Here is a 21182-nt window from a genome sequence, read left to right as displayed (position 1 = left end):
CAAAATTGATGGGAGGCCTTCACTGCCAAAGTCACTGCTGGCTTTTCACAATTCATTGCAGACAATCTGCTACTCCCATTAGGATAAAGGAGAGAAGAGTCATAATCAGGGAAGAAAGCTGGATTAATACTTGTAATTATCATTGAATTATTTAGCCTGCTATAGGATTATTATTATTAGTGTCATTTGATAATTTTCTCTCATTTTATTAAACACAACTGTGAGTAATTACCCTACCTAATATTTCTCTGTATTGGCTGACTAGCTAGCAAACATTCAGGAAAATATCCATTAGCCACACATATAAAATGCTGCATTATGATGCTGTTGAATCAGAACATACCACTACCTGATCCTGTAGCTCTTTGAGGATTTCCAAATCAATTAATTCTATGTTTATTGGGTTCTTCCCATATATTTAGAAAATTTATAATAGAGTCCATGAACATTATTAGTTTTACCATTTTAAACCAGCATTCACACTTTGATTTTTACAACAAAAGCAGAAATATAGACACACACATTTGGATCAGTTTTCTGTTAGTCTGTCGGGACTTCAAAATCCTATTCCTCAAGATAATGCACACCAAAGATCTGGATTAAACAAGAAATTAGATGGCACCTGAACACTTGGTTTAATATTCTCAAAAGGACTATGCAACTTATTTCTTACATTATGACATTGTTTTACAAAGATCCACGCTTTTATAATGTTAGTATTTTTAATAATCAATAAAGTCAATTAATCATGATTAAAAATCAAACATAAAAATTTCTACTTTTTGCTTTTGCCCCCTCCATTTAGAACTTATTTATAGCCTGATAATTCAAAGGTCCCTATGTTTATGAAAATCTGGACAGAAATAGCTCTAAGATCCTATTCAGAACTTGATATTAATCTAAGTCTTTTGGCTCCATTTATCCTGAGAGCAAAGAGTAGGACAAAGGATTTGAGTATTGTTAGTTTCTCTGGGAGATTACCCAAGGTAGAAAAGAATGGGAAAGTGATACAGTGAAGAAGCAACTTTGTCAAAGAGGTACATTGTTGATATAATGTTTGCGGATAGAAAATGAAGTCTTGCTTTTACTGAAAGGTCCTGAGAAACTTCTTTAAGTTGTCCTCATGAAGACCTAAAAACTGACAATTTTACCTAGGTTCTTATTTCCACTTCACTGAGAGCTGTCCTCAGAGGACATTAACTCTCCTACACTTTTGGGTTTTGTTGGAGACATTCTAAAATGAGAGAGAGAACATGAGATGCTATCAGTGTTAAGTAACTGCAATTTCCCATGGAACTATCCACCACAGGTTTGGCTATAATCAGGTGTTGGGCCTTGATATCAGAGGGATTTGAGGCAGTATCATTTTAGGTTAATCATTATATCTGAAATTTCCAAAAACTTCAACTGATGAAACTTTGATTATAAATCAATAAATATAACAATAAATCTACAGTACTCAAATTATTTTCATAGAAATACACAAACAAAGCATCAATTGATTAATATTTAAATGTTACAAAATACTAAACTGAAAGAATTTGGTCATAGAACAACGTGTAAGAAGTAGAACTTAGGTTTAGGTTAGAACTCAGGATGCATTTGAGACTCAGTTAAGAAATTGAATGGAGGGACGCCTGGGTGGCTCAGTGGGTTAAGCCACTGTCTTTGGCTCAGGTCATGATCCCAGGGTCCTGGGACCGAGCCCCAAATCAGGCTCTCTGCTCAGCAGGGAGCCTGCTTCCTCCCCTCTCTCTGCCTGCCTCTCTGCCTGCTTGTCATCTCTCTCTGTCAAATAAATAAATAAATAAAATCTTAAAAAAAAGAAATTGAATGGATGTCTGACTATCTTATAGGTTTGCTAAAAATCAGTGACTTTGTGTTCACGTGTGGCTATGCAGGAATTTTTAACTTTCTCTAAGAAGTTATTAGATTTGATTATATAAGGGCAGTAAAGGATGGGGAAAAGCAAAGTACAAACCCCATAAAGACAAAGACACTGAGTATGAGAAAAGAGTAATAGATAAGAAGAATCAATGCATTTGAGGAAAATGGGAATTGAAATACACAATGATTGTTGATTTTTTTAGATGGAGAAAAGAAAACTAGCTTGCAAGAAGGAAATAACAGAAGACATGTTGTGATGTGATACAGAATCCTGGAAAAGGCAGTAACGTGGATTAAAGGAGTAGGGAGAGCATATCAGGGAATTTGGATAGGAAAGAGTTAGGAGATAATTGCTTGATAAATTTTATATGGCCCACTTAAATGCACAGATTTCTCTTCTTTAATTTATATGGAGAACAGGGTGTCCTTTCTCTTCCCTTTCAGAGCACCATAGGTGTACTCTTTCATACTGAAAACCTGAAAAGCTCAGGACTCAGTTGCTTAAGCACAGCTGAGAGGACATATTTCAATTAAGATTTACATTTTGCTGTAGGTAGTAGACTGTCAAAAGTGGTTTAACCATATTTTTTCATTTAACAGGAAGACTACAGAGAGTGTTTTCTGGTGTTGGTTCAGAGTCTTAAGAAAGTCAAGTGAAGTATCTTAGAGGTTTTCATGGCTTTTTATTCACAGTTGCAAAAATTTCTGTTGGAGTTCTCACTATTAAGCCCACATTTCTGGCAGAAAGATAGAGGTAAAAGAGAATGATATCTTGTACGACTGATACTTTGTCATATGGTTACAATGTAACTAGAAAAGAGACAATAAAATATTTGATGTTGTTTTAAGTTTCCTTGTTGTCAATCCCTCAGTGCTTTCTGATATTAAAGGAAAAAGTAGATGGATATTGACCTGGCAACTATCAACACCTGTCAGTCTCTCTTGGATAACCAATATCTCTATAACCTCTTCTTCCCAGTAAAAAAAATAAAATATATTCATAACCCACACTGTGCCATCTCAAGATACTGCACCAAGATAAAATTACAATGATTTTCAGTTTTTCCAAATGGGCATAATACCCTTCCTTATGATATCATGTCTTATAAGATAGATAATTGGCTTGCTACCAATATACCCAGATGTGACTGTGGAAGAGACAGGAAAAAAATAATAATATTTATTTATTCCTTGGGTTGACCCTGTTTACACAGATGCATTACTATTAGAAAAGGTTGGTCTGGGACATTGGAATGAATTTGCTTAATTGGGTCTGTATGTAATTAAGTTGGAGGAAATTTTTAATTTCTACAAAAATTATTAGAATTCTATCTTATTCTCTTTTGTTAATTTTCACATGTTAACAAAGCCAACATTTTTGTCTAGCAGACAAGATCTTAAATCCTAACAAAACTCAAGTTTTTCGGGATGCCTGGGTGGCTCAGTTGGTTAAGCGGCTGCCTTCGGCTCAGGTCATGATCCCAGCGTCCTGGGATCGAGTCCCACATCGGGATCCTTGCTCTGCGGGGAGCCTTCTTCTCCCTCTGACTCTGCCTGTCACTCTGTCTGCCTGTGCTTGCTGTCTCTCTCTCTGACAAATAAATAAATAAAATCTTAAAAAAAAAAAAACTCAAGTTTTTCCTTTTTTTTTTTTTTTTTAAGTTTGAGAGCCTCATGTTCTCTCATGCTGCTTTAAATACAACTCAAAAAAAAAAAAGGAGCTAAATGGGGCAGTAAGACCAGACTTTTTATTTTATTTTATTTATCTTATTTTTAATTAAAACATTAAAGATTGTATTTATTTATTTGAGAGAGAGAGAGAGCATGAGTGGGGCAGGGGGATGTAGCGGCAGAGAGAGACTGAGAAGTATATTCCCAAATGCACAGGAAGACCGATATGTGGCTCTATCCCAGGATCCTGACTGAGATCATGACCAGAGACAAAGGCAGATACATGTGCAAAATCCCTTTTTTTCTGGGAAACAATACTTTACAAGAGATGTTTGAAAATGTACTGGGGGATCAACTTTAATCGGAGATACAAAAATTTAATTGACTTTTGTAAAGCTACAGGGATCCAAATGATGGGAATACCAGCCCATTTAGGTTGTGGACCACAGAGTATTCTTCTCTGTATGATATTATTTTCTTCCATGTCTACTAACTCCAGTCCAAGTTCACTGATCTCTTTTTAGATAGTGCAAAACATGGCAAAGAATACCAAACAAGTGCCCAATATTCTACATTTATTACATCATTTCTAACATATAGAAGTGTGTTATCAAGGCTGGTTCTGTGAACGAACCTAGTTATGCTAAAGTGTGTTTTGTTCTCCAAGAAATTAAATGCATGATTATCACACAATTATAAAATACTTGTGTCAAGAATTTTTATTCAAAAATTAATAAGAGAAGCAGATATTAAAACTAGTTCACATGGTTATTTGGGATATAAGCAGAGTTGTGCAGCAGAAGTGCTCTGGGCCCATAATTAGGGTTATAGAATTTATGTTCTCTAATGAAAAATCACTAACTTGCATTATTGTTAACAAGAATCTTGTGCATTACCATCAGTTTTTTTTTTTTTTTTATTTTTTATAAACATATATTTTTATCCCCAGGGGTACAGGTCTGTGAATCACCAGGTTTACACACTTCACAGCACTCACCAAATCACATACCCTCCCCAATGTCCATAATCCCACCCCCTTCTCCCAAACCCCCTCCCCCCGGCAACCCTCAGTTTGTTTCGTGAGATTAAGAGTCACTTATGGTTTGTCTCCCTCCCAATCCCATCTTGTTTCATTTATTCTTCTTCTACCCACTTAAGCCTCCATGTTGTATCACCACTTCCTCATATCAGGGAGATCATATGATAGTTGTCTTTCTCTGCTTGACTTATTTCGCTAAGCATGATACGCTCTAGTTCCATCCATGTTGTTTCAAATGGCAAGATTTCATTTCTTTTGATGGCTGCATAGTATTCCATTGTGTATATATACCACATCTTCTTGATCCATTCATCTGTTGATGGACATCTAGGTTCTTTCCATAGTTTGGCTATTGTGGACATTGCTGCTATAAACATTCGGGTGCATGTGCCCCTTTGGATCACTACGTTTGTATCTTTAGGGTAAATACCCAATAGTGCAATTGCTGGGTCATAGGGCAGTTCTATTTTCAACATTTTGAGGAACCTCCATGCTGTTTTCCAGAGTGGCTGCACCAGCTTGCATTCCCACCAACAGTGTAGGAGGGTTCCCCTTTCTCCGCATCCTCGCCAGCATCTGTCATTTCCTGATTTGTTGATTTTAGCCATTCTGACTGGTGTGAGGTGATATCTCATTGTGGTTTTGATTTGTATTTCCCTGATGCCGAGTGATATGGAGCACTTTTTCATGTGTCTGTTCGCCATCTGGATGTCTTCTTTGCAGAAATGTCTGTTCATGTCTTCTGCCCATTTCTTGATTGGATTATTTGTTCTTTGGGTGTTGAGTTTGCTAAGTTCTTTATAGATTCTGGACACTAGTCCTTTATCTGATATGTCGTTTGCAAATATCTTCTCCCATTCTGTCAGTTGTCTTTTGATTTTGTTAACTGTTTCCTTTGCTGTGCAAAAGCTTTTGATCTTGATGAAATCCCAGTAGTTCATTTTTTCCCTTGCTTCCCTTGCCTTTTGCGTTGTTCCTAGGAAGTACCATCAGTTTTCTACATTACAACCTCTTGCTCTACAGTTTGTAAATAACTTTGTCAATAGCAAGCTAATAAACGGGGTGACTCCAATGGATTGAGATAATCTCCAGAGTTTCTGCTACATAATGCCCAGGACTCCATTGAAAGGACACCTAAGAATTTATTTTGCCCAAAAATTTGATCATTTTTTTCACTGTCCTTACCTATTTTCCAAACCTAGTCCTTTTGCTTCACCTTTCAGTCTATGGACAACCCTGGTTCTGACTGACTTGTTATTTCTGGGAATGTTTTACAGATTAATTTGCTTGCCAGAGGTGGTTCCTCTAATTGATGTCTAAGAACCCTAATTAGTTAAGAAAACTTTTTTTTTATCATTTTCATTGCTACTAATTATTATTATTGCTTAATATCTCTATTATAAATAATTCACAAGGGCATCTTTCTGACAAAAGACAAAGAGCTGGCTACTAGTAGAAAAAGTACATTTGACTCTGTCAGTGAAAGTGGTAAAGGGATTTGAGAAAATAAGACAAAGCACTGGAATTATGTGTTAAAACTTTAAATATTATAGACACATTTACCTAATTTCTAATACTGTTGTTGCTTACAATTAAATAAGATGTTTTCCATGAACCACGCATTACAGCAAATATATTGTTTATACAGATTAAATTTTCATCAAAAGGGACGCCTGGGTGGCTCAGTTGGTTAAGCAGCTGCCTTTGGCTCAGGTCATGATCCCAGCGTCCTGGGATCGAGTCCCGCATCGGGCTCCTTGCTCGGCCGGGAGCCTGCTTCTCCCCCTGCCTCTGCCTGCCATTCTGTCTGCCTGTGCCCACTCTCTCTGATAAAGAAATAAAATCTTAAAATAAATAAATAATTTTTCATCAAAAAATTGTAAGTGTATTTTATTGTAGGATCCTGATAAGCATTTTGCAGATGAGAAAAGTGAAATTTAGAAAAGTATGTCTCTTCAAATACCTCATACAATATCTGGCCTAGATAGAAGGATATACTATCACAATTGAGGAAGATCATTGAGATTACTTAAAATGATAAACTTTACTGTATAGGGTTTTTTAAAAGTTTGCAACAAATTCAAATTCTTTTAAAATATATATCTATTTTGTGTAAAGAGAATGCACTGAGAAGTAAAAAGAAAGTGATATATCAGTGCTACCAACTAATGGCTATAATATCATCACCTTACTTATGAACAATGAAACAGTGTGCAATATTTAAAGAAATTTAAATAAATTCCTATTTATTTTATATATTTATAAATTTAAATAAATTCCTAATTATTAATTATTAAAGAAATTCCTCTAACAAACAGTATGTTTTGAAGGATGCTAGCAGGAAAGTGTTGTACTACATGGAAGTAATCAGAAAATGTGATCTAAAAGTCTGCTTTCAAGGGCACCTGGGTGGCTCAGTGGGTTAAAATTCTGCTTTCAAGAAGCTATAACAGTAAGTACTGAGCATTAGCTATTATATGCTATGGATGAATAACTGAAATCTACATTTGAAACTAATGGTACACTATATGTTAACTAATTGAATTTTAAAAGTTAATTAAAAAAACCACTATTTTATAAAACAATATTCCCAACAGGCTCTTTTGCTTTAAATTACTCACTTTGTAATGAGAGTCATTACTTTTGTCTAGCCAATTCTTATATCACTGTTTATCCCTTCCCTGCTTTATCCCTTCCCAGTATCAATAAAGGCTCACTTGGGTTACCTAGAAGCCATGAGAAAGCTTGTAATAGATCTGGCTGGTTTTCACCAGCAATTTGACCACTATGTGCACAGGGAAGTCTATTGATAAAGGCTTTATTGCAATAAGTTGCAAATACATGGATGATTTTGAATTCTCTTTCTTGAGGTCTTGTTTCATGATAATAAATTTAGGGTGGCTTATTGGAATGGATGTTATTAACATATCTTCATAGTTATAAGTACATGGAATTGTAAAATAGATGAATGAATGTGGCATTACTGACAACTGTCCTCAATTTGAAATCAAATTACAGTGTACTAAGATGAGGAAGCAAAGCAGATTTGGGATTATGAGTGAAATAATTTAAAAAATTCTTAGGGGTATGATCAGACTATTGGGTAATTCAGTAGAAAAATGTCAACTGATTGAGATTCTGTGTTCCCTGATTTCAGAGAGAAGTTAAGATAAATAAGTAACACGAGGAGACTAGGAAGCCAAACATAAGTGATAATTTTGTGCCAGGGTGTGTATACATCCGTTTATCTTCTTGCTTTACCACTAAGGTTGCTTCTAGAGGAGAGTTTAAATATGTGTTGGAGCTAATCTCTGTGGATTACACAAGAAACCACATCCTACAGCTCTCCCTGAAACACCCCTTATGATTTCAATGTAATTTGGTTTTTGCATTTTTAGAAATAACAAAATACTTTGCAAACTCATCTACTTTATTACCCCCACAAGTGAGTCAGCTGACTCCACATTTTAACACAGTGACAGTCACAGAGGAATGGAGGATGAGTAGAGTTATCAATATATGTGCTTTTAAGAAGTATGACAGGGTAGCAGCTATTTCCAGGAACCAAAACATGGGTCAGCAGCTGTGCAGGAAAAGTGATGGAATAAATGACTCATTTCAGAGGAGTTCTATAACATATTAGTTCTATAATGTATCTTCATCACCCAATTACCCGCTTTGATCTAAAGATAAGGATTTACAGTTAAGGTCCCATTTATGATTTGACTGGTAGGGTCTGAATCATTTTTACTATTGTTTTGACTCCTACTTGAAACCTATAGTAGTACTTGGGATATGTGTTGTGTATTCTGTGAACATGTGCTAATTTTAGATTAGATAACTTCTGTCTCGAACCCCTGTTAATTTGTTTGTTTGTTTATTTGATAGTGGTTTCAGTAAATTGATATATCTGAAAAATTGCAAAGCCACTCTTAAAATAAGTTATTATGATATATAGCATGGAATTGCACATTCCTCCTTTGAATCTGACAGAGCTTCACCATATCCTTAACAACTTGGGAAAAACATGCTATTATTTTTCTTTATAAAATTTCTCCTGTTAGGCTGTGATGGTTGTCACCAGCAGTAACTCCTCTGAAGGCTTTGTCAAAAGAGTTGAAAAAATTGGAAAGGTGTGAATGAAGCTGTTTGCTGAATATAAAGAAAAGAGCATTGATGTACAATTCACACTCTTACTTCTCCTTCTATGCTTTCAGATGTTTGACAATTGAAAATTTTGCTTCTAGAAGAGATGCCCTATATAATTCTTACTTTAAGGAGCCAGTTGCTTTTATAATTTTTTTATTATTCTACCATTCAAGTATTTCCATTTAAATTAAAATCAATACCATTTAAAAAAAATCAAAAGTGCAGCCAGTATTCAATTCCTGGGCTAAATAATTTTTGAAAGCTTTGTGTTATTGAACCTACAGGGTTTTTCTGTAGTTTTAACTCTTTCTTTCTGTGATTTTTCCCATTAGTCACGTAAGTGACTGCACTATAACAGACATTGAGGATAAAGCAGGACTGAATAGAACAATCCTTGGCCTCATGAAGTTGAGAATCTAGCAAGGGAGTCAAACAATTCAATCATTCAGAGACAATTTATTGAGTGCCTGGCCTAAGATGAGCACAACAAAACCCCAGCACAGAGGAATCATTTTAGTGGGAGAGATAGATAATAGGTAAGCCAACTTAAAAAAAAAAATTGTACTGGTTTTTCTTTAATAGTGATGCATATTTGAACTAAATAAGCACATTTTAAAAAGAGCAGTGATTGAGAAGAGGCTTTTTAACTGAGTGGTCCGAAAGGGCCTCCCTGAAAAAGTCTGTTTTGAACAGATTTCTGAATAATATCAGCTAGGAAGCTGCGTAAAAATCTCAGGGATGGGTGATTTTTCCAGTCAAAACCTGTAAAGGCTCCAAAGTCACAATAGAGCTATAAGTTTCTCTAATAAAGTAACTTATGACAAAGAATGAGAAGAAATAACTAACCCAGGTTTGAAAGAAAAGGGACAGACTTTCTATGGAATTCATATTTAATTAAAGCTCTAAAGGACAAAAATACAATAGAACAAAATTCTGGTCATGCTGATATACCTAATGAAAGTTCATAAACAAGGTGTGGGTAGCAAAGAGTGTGTGGGAATGTTGGTAAGAACAGTGGGGAAAAGTCATCCCTGAACATGTTCTTAAATGAAGCAATTCTTGTGTTGTTTTAAAGGGTAAATTGGAGTTTGCCTAAGTGATTAGAGAAGGATGCCTCAGCTTATGGAAGTTCAAAGCCATAAAGATGTGATAAACAATTCTCAAGGTTCTAGCCGGGCTCGAAAAAGGCATGGAAGATATTAGAGAAACCCTCTCGAGAGATATAAAAGCCCTTTCTGGAGAAATAAAAGAACTAAAATCTAACCAAGGTGAAATCAAAAAAGCTATTAATGAGGTGCAATCAAAAATGGAGGCTCTAACTGCTAGGATAAATGAGGCAGAAGAAAGAATTAGTGATATAGAAGACCAAATGACAGAGAATAAAGAAGCTGAGCAAAAGAGGGACAAACAGCTACTGGACCACGAGGGGAGAATTCGAGAGATAAGTGACACCATAAGACGAAACAACATTAGAATAATTGGGATTCCAGAAGAAGAAGAAAGTGAGAGGGGAGCAGAAGGTATACTGGAGAGAATTATTGTGGAGAATTTCCCCAATATGGCAAAGGGAACGAGCATCAAAATTCAGGAGGTTCAGAGAACGCCCCTCAAAATCAATAAGAATAGGCCCACACCCCGTCACCTAATAGTAAAATTTACAAGTCTCAATGACAAAGAGAAAATCCTGAAAGCAGCCCGGGAAAAGAAGTCTGTAACATACAATGGTAAAAATATTAGATTGGCAGCTGACTTATCCACAGAGACCTGGCAGGCCAGAAAGAGCTGGCATGATATTTTCAGAGCACTAAACGAGAAAAACATGCAGCCAAGAATACTATATCCAGCTAGGCTATCATTGAAAATAGAAGGAGAGATTAAAAGCTTCCAGGACAAACAACAACTGAAAGAATTTGCAAATACCAAACCAGCTCTACAGGAAATATTGAAAGGGGTCCTCTAAGCAAAGAGAGAGCCTACAAGTGGTAGATCAGAAAGGAACAGAGACCATATACAGTAACAGTCACCTTACAGGCAATACAATGGCACTAAATTCATATCTCTCAATAGTTACCCTGAATGTGAATGGGCTAAATGCCCCTGTCAAAAGACACAGGGTATCAGAATGGATAAAAAAACAAAACCCATCTATATGTTGCCTCCAAGAAACACATTTTAAGCCCGAAGACACCTCCAGATTTAAAGTGAGGGGGTGGAAAACAATTTACCATGCTAATGGACATCAGAAGAAAGCAGGAGTGGCAATCCTTATATCAGATCAATTAGATTTTAAGCCAAAGACCATAATAAGAGATGAGGAAGGACACTATATCATACTCAAAGGGTCTGTCCAACAAGAAGATTTAACAATTTTAAATATCTATGCCCCCAATGTGGGAGCAGCCAACTATATAAACCAATTAATAACAAAATCAAAGAAACACATCAACAATAATACAATAATAGTAGGGGACTTTAACACTCCCCTCACTGAAATGGACAGGTCATCCAAGCAAAAGATCAGCAAGGAAATAAAGGCCTTAAACGACACACTGGACCAGATGGACATCACAGATATATTCAGAATATTTCATCCCAAAGCAACAGAATACACATTCTTCTCTAGTGCACATGGAACATTCTCCAGAATAGATCACATCCTCGGTCCTAAATCAGGACTCAACCGGTATCAAAAGATTGGGATCATTCCCTGCATATTTTCAGACCACAATGCTCTAAAGCTAGAACTCAACCACAAAAGGAAGTTTGGAAAGAACCCAAATACATGGAGACTAAACAGTATCCTTCTAAAGAATGAATGGGTCAACCGGGAAATTAAAGAAGAATTGAAAAAAATCATGGAAACAAATGATAATGAAAATACAACGGTTCAAAATCTGTGGGACACAACAAAGGCAGTCCTGAGAGGAAAATATATAGCGGTACAAGCCTTTCTCAAGAAACAAGAAAGGTCTCAGGTACACAACCTAACCCTACACCTAAAGGAGCTGGAGAAAGAACAAGAAAGAAACCCTAAGCCCAGCAGGAGAAGAGAAATCATAAAGATCAGAGCAGAAATCAATGAAATAGAAACCAAAAAAACAATAGAACAAATCAACGAAAGTAGGAGCTGGTTCTTTGAAAGAATTAATAAAATTGATAAACCCCTGGCCCGACTTATCAAAAAGAAAAGAGAAAGGACCCAAATAAATAAAATCATGAATGAAAGAGGAGAGATCACAACTAACACCAAAGAAATACAAACTATTATAAGAACATACTATGAGCAACTCTACGGCAATAAATTTGACAATCTGAAAGAAATGGATGCATTCCTAGAAACATATAAACTACCACAACTGAGCCAGGAAGAAATAGAAAGCCTGAACAGACACATAACCAGTAAGGAGATTGAAACAGTCATTAAAAATCTCCAAACAAACAAAAGCCCAGGACCAGACGGCTTCCCGGGGGAATTCTACCAAACATTTAAAGAAGAACTAATTCCTATTCTCCTGAAACTGTTCCAAAAAATAGAAATGGAAGGAAAACTTCCAAACTCTTTTTTACTGAGGCCAGCATCACCTTGATCCCAAAACCAGACAAGGATCCCACCAAAAAAGAGAGCTATAGACCGATATCCTTGATGAACACAGATGCAAAAATACTCAACAAAATACTAGCCAATAGGATTCAACAGTACATTAAAAGGATTATTCACCACGACCAAGTGGGATTTATTCCAGGGCTGCAAGGTTGGTTCAACATCCGCAAATCAGTCAATGTGATACAACACATCAATAAAAGAAAGAACAAGAACCATATGATACTCTCAATAGATGCTGAAAAAGCATTTGACAAAGTACAACATCCCTTCCTGATCAAAACTCTTCAAAGTGTAGGGATAGAGGGCACATACCTCAATATCATCAAAGCCATCTATGAAAAACCCACCGCAAATATCATTCTCAATGGAGAAAAACTGAAAGCTTTTCCGCTAAGGTCAGGAACACGGCAGGGATGTCCATTATCACCACTGCTATTCAACATCGTACTAGAGGTCCTAGCCTCAGCAATCAGACAACAAAAGGAAATTAAAGGCATCCAAATCGGCAAAGAAGAAGTCAAATTATCACTCTTCGCAGATGATATGATACTATATGTGGAAAACCCAAAAGACTCCACTCCCAAACTGCTAGAACTTATACAGGAATTCAGTAAAGTGTCAGGATATAAAATCAATGCACAGAAATCAGTTGCATTTCTCTACACCAACAGCAAGACAGAAGAAAGAGATATTAAGGAGTCAATCCCATTTACAATTGCACCCAAAATCATAAGATACCTAGGAATAAACCTAACCAAAGAGACACAGAATCTATACTCAGAAAACTATAAAGTACTCATGAAAGAAATTGAGGAAGACACAAAGAAATGGAAAAATGTTCCATGCTCCTGGATTGGAAGAATAAATATTGTGAAAATGTCTATGCTACCTAAAGCAATCTACACATTTAATGCAATTCCTATCAAAGTACCATCCATCTTTTTCAAAGAAATGGAACAAATAATGCTAAAATTTATATGGAACCAGAAAAGACCTCGAATAGCCAAAGGGATATTGAAAAAGAAAGCCAACGTTGGTGGCATCACAATTCCGGACTTCAGGCTCTATTACAAAGCTGTCATCATCAAGACAGCATGGTACTGGCACAAAAACAGACACATAGATCAATGGAACAGAATAGAGAGCCCAGAAATAGACCCTCAAATCTATGGTCAACTAATCTTCGACAAAGCAGGAAAGAATGTCCAATGGAAAAAAGACAGCCTTTTCAATAAATGGTGCTGGGAAAATTGGACAGCCACATGCAGAAAAATGAAATTGGACCATTCCCTTACACCACACACAAAAATAGACTCAAAATGGATGAAGGATCTCAATGTACGAAAGGAATCCATCAAAATCCTTGAGGAGAACACGGGCAGCAACCTCTTCGACCTCTGCCGCAGCAACATCTTCCTAGGAACAACGCAAAAGGCAAGGGAAGCAAGGGAAAAAATGAACTACTGGGATTTCATCAAGATCAAAAGCTTTTGCACAGCAAAGGAAACAGTTAACAAAATCAAAAGACAACTGACAGAATGGGAGAAGATATTTGCAAATGACATATCAGATAAAGGACTAGTGTCCAGAATCTATAAAGAACTTAGCAAACTCAACACCCAAAGAACAAATAATCCAATCAAGAAATGGGCAGAGGACATGAACAGACATTTCTGCAAAGAAGACATCCAGATGGCGAACAGACACATGAAAAAGTGCTCCATATCACTCGGCATCAGGGAAATACAAATCAAAACCACAATGAGATATCACCTCACACCAGTCAGAATGGCTAAAATCAACAAGTCAGGAAATGACAGATGCTGGCGAGGATGCGGAGAAAGGGGAACCCTCCTACACTGTTGGTGGGAATGCAAGCTGGTGCAGCCACTCTGGAAAACAGCATGGAGGTTCCTCAAAATGTTGAAAATAGAACTGCCCTATGACCCAGCAATTGCACTATTGGGTATTTACCCTAAAGATACAAATGTAGTGATCCAAAGGGGCACATGCACCCGAATGTTTATAGCAGCAATGTCCACAATAGCCAAACTATGGAAAGAACCTAGATGTCCATCAACAGATGAATGGATCAAGAAGATATGGTATATATACACAATGGAATACTATGCAGCCATCAAAAGAAATGAAATCTTGCCATTTGCAACAACATGGATGGAACTAGAGCGTATCATGCTTAGCGAAATAAGTCAAGCAGAGAAAGACAACTATCATATGATCTCCCTGATATGAGGAAGTGGTGATGCAACATGGAGGCTTAAGTGGGTAGAAGAAGAATAAATGAAACAAGATGGGATTGGGAGGGAGACAAACCATAAGTGACTCTTAATCTCACAAAACAAACTGAGGGTTGCCGGGGGGAGGGGGTTTGGGAGAAGGGGGTGGGATTATGGACATTGGGGAGGGTATGTGATTTGGTGAGTGCTGTGAAGTGTGTAAACCTGGTGATTCACAGACCTGTACCCCTGGGGATAAAAATATATGTTTATAAAAAATAAAAAATTAAAAAAAAAAAAAGATGTGATAAACTACTGCTGACATTTTCATGTATATTTGTTGTTGCTTCTAGTAATGGTGATCTAAAAACTCCTACTTAAGACAACTAAAAATCCAAACAAAATAGCTTTTAAAATTAAAAATATCAGAATGATTATAAAAATTAAGTGTGGGATTCCTGGGTCAAAATATGAAATACAATGAGAGCCTAGAGATATATGCCCTGAAGCCATTTTAGCTATGAGAGCATTTGAAATGGCTAAAACACACTGAGCTGTGTTGTTAATAGACTCTTGATACTAGAGAAACAAAATTCAGAATCCAGCAGAAATCAAATTTGAGGACTTTGGTACAACCCAAATTGAAGTTGAGATCCCCAAAGCACAAGGAGAAGCAGAAATAAGACTATAGCCTACCTTGCCTTCTGTGTAAACTGAGATAGTCAATCACTGAATTTGGAGTATGATTGTCTTGTAGAGTCTCAGATATAAGAGAAAATCCTGCCAAGGAGGACCATACCATTATTATAGCTCTTAATTATCCCTACTCAATAAGAGTTTCAAATATAATGTCTTGAACATAGCAAAATGGAACAAAGCACAAAAAGAAAAACCATTAACAAGATTTGATAGACAAAATGGGATTAAGTATGATGTTAAAATGTCAATAAAGATTGTAAAATGGCTTGATTACTCTGCTCAAAGAAATGAGAGGGGAAGCAAATTGAACAAAAAACTGAAACTAAAAATGATATTGAGAAAGGTTTTATAAATGAACCAAATGGATACTCTAGAACTTTAAAGATATGACAGCTAATTTAAGATACCACAGGGGTGCCTGGGTGGCTCACTTAATTAAACCTCCAATTCTTTTTCCTTTTTTTTAACACCTTAATTTTATTTTATTTCTTTCATTTTGGCTCAGGTCATGATGTCAGGGTTGTGAAATAGAGCCCAGAGTTGGGCTCTGTGCTGAGCCTGGAGCCTGCTTAAGATTCTTTTCCCTTCTTTTTCTATCCCTCCCTGCGCTCTCATTGCTCGCTCTCTCTTGCTTGCAAATAAATAGATAGATAGATAGATAATAGACAAAGCAAAATAAAAGCAGATTATGAAAATAAATATAAAGATTTTGAAATGAAAACGAGTTCAAAATAAAATAGAGAGGACCTACACAGCTAAAAGTTCATTCAGAAAATCTACTATTAAAGAAGTCACTATGACACAATGTTAAGATATCAAAAGATTTGAGCATGTACTTTACAGAAAGGGTAATCCAAATGGCCACTCATATATAAAAACTGTTTATCTTTATTATGAATCTGGAATTAAATTAAATTAAATTAAAACCTAAAATGACATACTATTACACACTTAACATATTGGGCAACAGTAAAACTGTCTTGCAAGAATGTGAAAGAATGAAAGTGCCCATAATGAAAACATTTGAGGTAAGTTGGACAATATTTAGAAAACTTAAAAATAAAAATAAAGATTTGGTCCATTCCTAGAAATACAACATGGAACTAAATGAATATTTTCACCAGGATATGCAAACAGATGATTATAGCTATTTCATTCATAACGGCAGATCAGTAGTGGTCTATTTGCACAATGTTACATTAAATAAGAGCGAATATTAACAAACTGGGAGGAGGGGCTAGGTTGTTATCATAAACAGATCTTCTATGGTGCTGATTATGTTCTATTTCTTAAAAAAGTTTTCAAATTTATATCTAGATAGATAGATGATAGATAGACAGATATCCCAGAAGCTGCAATGCTAGGCTAAGACCAGGCTTTAAAGGGCTTTTCTAAAATCTACTAAATACTTGAAATCATTCATTATACCATAGCTCAGTGTTCAAATCTCCATTTGTTTCCTCAGTTTCCTAATATTTATCTTAAGGTGACCTGATCCAGACTTTTGATCACCTTTGTCTAAATATTTCTATTTTAACAAAGTCCTTTTTAACACTGAGAGACTAAAACTTAGAAAAATACTCTGATTGTTATCTCACTAGAGTGGAAAATATATAGTTACCCATTAACTAATGATATCCATGTCTACATTAGATCCATGACATTTTTAATTCTTGGGAGCTTTTGGTTAAATGAATTTTTTAAGCTTCCTTTAAATGAAGCTTTAAGCCATCACCACATGAATAAAACTAAAGAACTCAATGAAAACAGGCCAAGTATTTACAGAGTAATAGAATGTGCAGTGGAAAGAGTACAATTCTGAAATCATAAAGCCTAAATTAGTGTGATGCATTTTACTAGCCATGTAATCATAAACCAGTTATCTAAATGTGTTAGCCTCAGTTTTTTCACCCATGAAATGGTGATGATAATACTTATTATGCAGAGTTGTTGTGTGGATGTGATGAAGCATGGAGCATGAGAGTCTCATATTCCATGCTAAAATGATAGCTATTTTTATACTTATAAAAATTCTAATAATAGTAATTAAATTGTTCAAAATGGTAATATTCATTTATATTGAGGCATTGTATTGACTATTCACAAAATAAATTTCATTTTACTTTACCCCCTCTGAGGATATATATTCCCTAATTCAATATGAATCTCATTATGAATAATAATTATCATAATAAATATGCTGATTTTTCTTCTATTTATTTTTAGGGAAGTATCCTTTACTGTTGAACATAAAGAAACTTAAGCAAGTCTGTCTTATTCAAAATTTGCATGCTGCTTTCTTATGAAACTAGATTATAGAGTTGTATGAAATAAATTCATGCAGTTAAGACATTTATGTTTGGAAAACTGGGTGGTCAGTTTAGTATTTCAAAAGAAGATTTTAAATTTAAACCTTAAAACTGAGCTCTTTCAGCCTTATTTATAGACCATCCTTCATGCTTCATAAGTACTCCTTCATTGCAAACTAAGTAATAGTTTTTCTCAGAGTGTATATAACGAAAATGGATTTTATATTCGATTATTTCAGAGTTAGTTGCAGTTTCTACTTTCTTACTTCCTTTTTTGAAAAATAGATTAATTCTACAAAAAGTTTTTTCCAGCTTTATTGAAAAAAATCGACATATTATAATTTGTAAATTTAAGAAATGATTTCTTATAACATTGCAAACTTTTAACATTGTGTAAATTTTGTACAATTTGATAAATTGGTATACATCTTTATTGCAATTTAATCTACATAAAAATGTTAATACATCTACTATCTCGTATAGTTGCCACTGTTTTTTATGCATGTATCGTAAGGAATTTTAAGATCTACTCTCTTAGCAACATTTATGTATATAGTATAGTAGAGATAAACTTCAGAGGTCTTGTGGGTTTTGTTCCAGACTGCCTCAATAAAGTGATTATCTCAATAAACTAAGTCAAATTATTATTTTTTTTGGTTTCCCAGTCCATATAAAAAATTATGTTTCCCAGTGCATATAGAAAATAAACACTATACTGTACTGTTCAAAAGCATTATGTTTTTAAAGAAAAACAATGCATATACCTTAAGTAAACTAGTTCTGAGTTTTCAGTGGGTCATAATTACTGATCACAGATCACCATAACAAATACAATAATAATGAAAAAACTTGAAATATTGCAAGAATTACCAACATGTGACAGAGAGACACAAAATGAACAAATGTTGTTAGAAAAATGGTGGCAGCAAACCTCTTTTTTACAAGATTGCTATAAACTTTCAACTTGTAAGAATGTGATATATACAAAGTTTAATAAAGGGAAGCACAATAAAAAAAGTATGTATATTTTATTAACTATGATTATAATGCTGTACATTAGATTCCCAGAACGTTTTCATATTGTAGTTGCAAGTTTGCACCCTTTGACCACCTTACTCCACCCCAGGTTCACCCCTTGTCAACTCAACTCTAAGTTTCCATTAGTTTGCCTTTTCCTCAGATTCTGTCTGTAAGGGATATCATAATACATAAATTAAAAAAATATATATAAAATCTTTGAAATATTTCACTTAGTATACTGCCTTCAAGATCCATCCATGCTGTTGTAAATGGCAGTATTTCTTAATTTTTCATGGTTAAGTAGTATTCCATAGTATAAATTTACCATACGTATTTTATTCATTCATCCATTAATGGATACTGAAGTTATTTCCATCTCTTGCTTAGAGTTAATAATTTTATAATAAACATAAGAGTGCAGACATGTCTTTGAACAGTGAATTCGTTTCCTTTAGATATATACCTAGAACTGGGATTACTGAATCATATGGTAATTTTACTTTTAATAATATGAATAATCTCCATACTGTTTTCCATACAAATTTATATCCCTATCACAGTGCATAAGTTCCCCATCTTCCCCAATATTTACCAAAATTTGTTATTTTCAATTTTTTTGTAGTATATATTCTAATAGGTAGTAATATCTTGCTGTGTTTTTCAGAGGTAAACAACAACAACAACATAATGACTTTGCCCGGAGGTTTTTACGTTGAGCACTTTTTAATGCTCCTGTTGGTCATTTATATAACTTTTTTGAAAAAAAAAAAAGTCTATTGAGATCCTTTTGCTATTTTTTAAATTATATATATATATTTTTCTATTTGTATCTGTTGGTTATTAACCTCTTTTCAGATATAAGATTTGTAAGTATTTTCTTACATTCTGTGGATTGTGTTTTCATTCTCTCTCTCGTTTTTTTTTTTTTTTTTTTTTTTTGGCAATGAAGAAACATTAGTTTGATGTAGTACCATTTATTTATTTTTGCTTTTTTTGCTTGTGTTTTTGGTCTGGTATCCAAAAAACTATTGGCAAGACCAATGTCAAGGAGAATTTTTCCTATGTTTTCCTTCAGGAAATGTAGTTTAATGCATCACCTTTAAGTCTTTAATCTATTTCAAGTTAAGACTTATGAGTGATATAAGGTTCCAGTTTCATACTGTTTATGTGACTATTCAGTTTTAAATATCATTTATTGAACAGACTATCTTTACCCATTACATATGTTGGCCCCTGTCAAGTATTAGGTGACTGTATGAAAGGATTTATTTCTGGACTCTCAATTCTGTTCTACTTGTTTATTGGTCTGTTTTTATGCCAGTATACGTTATTGTTTTGAGCATGAGGGCTTTGTAGTATAGTTTCAAATCAAGAAGTGCAATTTCTCTTCTTCATTCTTTCTCAGAACTGCTTTGATTATTTGTTGTCTTTTATGGTCTCATATAAATTTTAGGATTCTTTACTTACTTCTGTAAAAAAATAATATTGGATTTTTTTTAAGATTTTTAATTTATTTATTTGACAGAGAGAGATGACGAGGCAGGCAGAGAGAGAAGAGGAAGCAGGCTTCCTGCTGAGCAGAGAGCCTGATTTGGGGCTCGATCCCAGGACCCTGGGATCATGACCTGAGCCCAAGGCAGCGGCTTAACCCACTGAGCCACCCAGGCGCCCCTAACATTGGATTTTTGATAGGAATTGGATTTACAGATGGTTTTCGGTAGTATGGACATTTTAACAATGTTAATTCTTACCATTCATAAATATGAGCTATCTTTCCATTTGTGTCTCCTTCAATTTCTTTATCAATGTCATAGTTTATGGAGTACAGATCTTTCATCTTTTTAGTTAAATCTATTCCTAAGTATTTTATTGTTTTTGATGCTATTGTGAATTAGATTGTTTTCTTCATTTTTTCAGATAGGCCATCATTACAGTGTTAAAATGCTCCTGTTTTGTGCTTACTTTGGCAGCACATATACTAAAATTGGAATGATGCAGAGAAGATTAGCGTGATCACTGAACAAGGATGACATCAAAAACTGGGAAGCATTCCATATTAAAAAAAATGAAACAAAACAAAATTCTTGTCTTTATATATTGATCTTGTATTTGGCAGCTTTACTAAATTTGTTTATTCAAATTTTTTTGTGAAGTTTTTAGGATTTTTTAACATGTAAGTTCATGTCATCCAAAAAAAGAAAATTTTACTTCTTCCTTTTTTTTTGGAGTCTCTTATTTCTTTGTGTTCCTTGTTTCTCTGGCTAGGACATCCAGTACTATGTCAAATGGGAGTAGTGAAAGTGGACACACTTGTCTTTTTTCCTATCTTTAAGGGGAAAACTTTCAAACTTTTTTGATTGAATATGAGATTAGCTCTGGGATTGCAATATGTGTTTTTTCTTTAAAGGATTTTTTAAATTATTTTTTTAAATTTTTTATAAACATATAATGTGTATTTATCCCTAGGGGTACAGGTCTGTGAATCACCAGGTTTACACATTTCACAGAACTCACCATCACTCACCATAGCACCTGCCCTCCCCAATGTCCATACCCCCACCATCCTC

The 21182-nt window shown here is 34.9% G+C and overlaps 1 long non-coding RNA gene and 1 other non-coding gene across 2 annotated transcripts in view; one reads left to right on the top strand and one right to left on the bottom strand.

Moving 5' to 3' along the window:
- The window catches only part of LOC131808262 (uncharacterized), a 139913-nt gene that overhangs the window by 91393 nt on the left and 27338 nt on the right, over window positions 1-21182 (bottom strand). The window lies entirely within an intron of this gene.
- LOC131808672 (U6 spliceosomal RNA) lies at window positions 20570-20676 on the top strand. The gene has a single exon (XR_009344881.1). It is a non-coding gene; the product is annotated as a U6 spliceosomal RNA (small nuclear RNA).

This window comes from Mustela lutreola, chromosome 9, assembly GCF_030435805.1.
Source record: "Mustela lutreola isolate mMusLut2 chromosome 9, mMusLut2.pri, whole genome shotgun sequence".
NCBI lineage: Eukaryota > Metazoa > Chordata > Mammalia > Carnivora > Mustelidae > Mustela > Mustela lutreola.
Note: the sequence above shows the minus strand (reverse complement) of the source record. Positions and strands in the feature narration are given on the sequence as shown.